We start from the raw sequence: 790 nt of genomic DNA on the forward strand, positions 1-790 counted from the left end.
CAGTTTTCCTCAGCAAAAAGAGGAAAACTGGCCCTGAGCTAACATCCATGCCCATCTTCCTCTACTTTATACATGGGACGCCTACCACAGCATGGCTTTTTGCCAAGCGGTGCCATGTCCGCACCCGGGATCTGAACCAGTGAACCCCGGGCCGCTGAGAATCGGAACGTGCGAACTTAACCGCTGCACTACTGGGCCGGCCCCTGATTTTTGGTTTTTACTTTAATCTCCAGATTTTTACTTTCCCTGCTTATGTAAGATGCTTCGTTAGAAATTATGTCACATGAGAAGTTCAGTTTATATTCTGCGCCAGTTCATTGTGGTCATTTTTATGTGTCTACACATTTCGTGCTGTGCCTCAGTTCTCTTTCTGAAAATAGCTTTGTCTATACCATGGGACAGCCAATTTTTTCTGGAATGGGCCACATAGTAAATATTTTCTGTTTCACAGCCCATATAGTCTCTGTCACACCTACCCAACTCTGCCATTGACCACGCAAGCAGCCATAGACAAGCCACAAATGAATAAGCGTGCCAATCAACTTTTCATTATGCACACTGAAATTTTAATTTCATATAATTTTTACATGCCAAGAAATAGTATTCTTCTTTTGATTTGTTTTCTGGTTATTTACAAATGTAAATATCATCCTTAGCTCTCAGCCTGTAGAAAAAATAGTAGTTGGCCGTATTTGGCCCTCGGGCCAGAGTTTGCTAACTCCCAGTATATAGAGAGATATTATCATTGTAAAAGATTTTTTTCTTTTTGGAATGAAAATTTGAAAGATGA

This window comes from Equus quagga, chromosome 10 (assembly GCF_021613505.1).
Source record: "Equus quagga isolate Etosha38 chromosome 10, UCLA_HA_Equagga_1.0, whole genome shotgun sequence".
Taxonomy (NCBI): domain Eukaryota; kingdom Metazoa; phylum Chordata; class Mammalia; order Perissodactyla; family Equidae; genus Equus; species Equus quagga.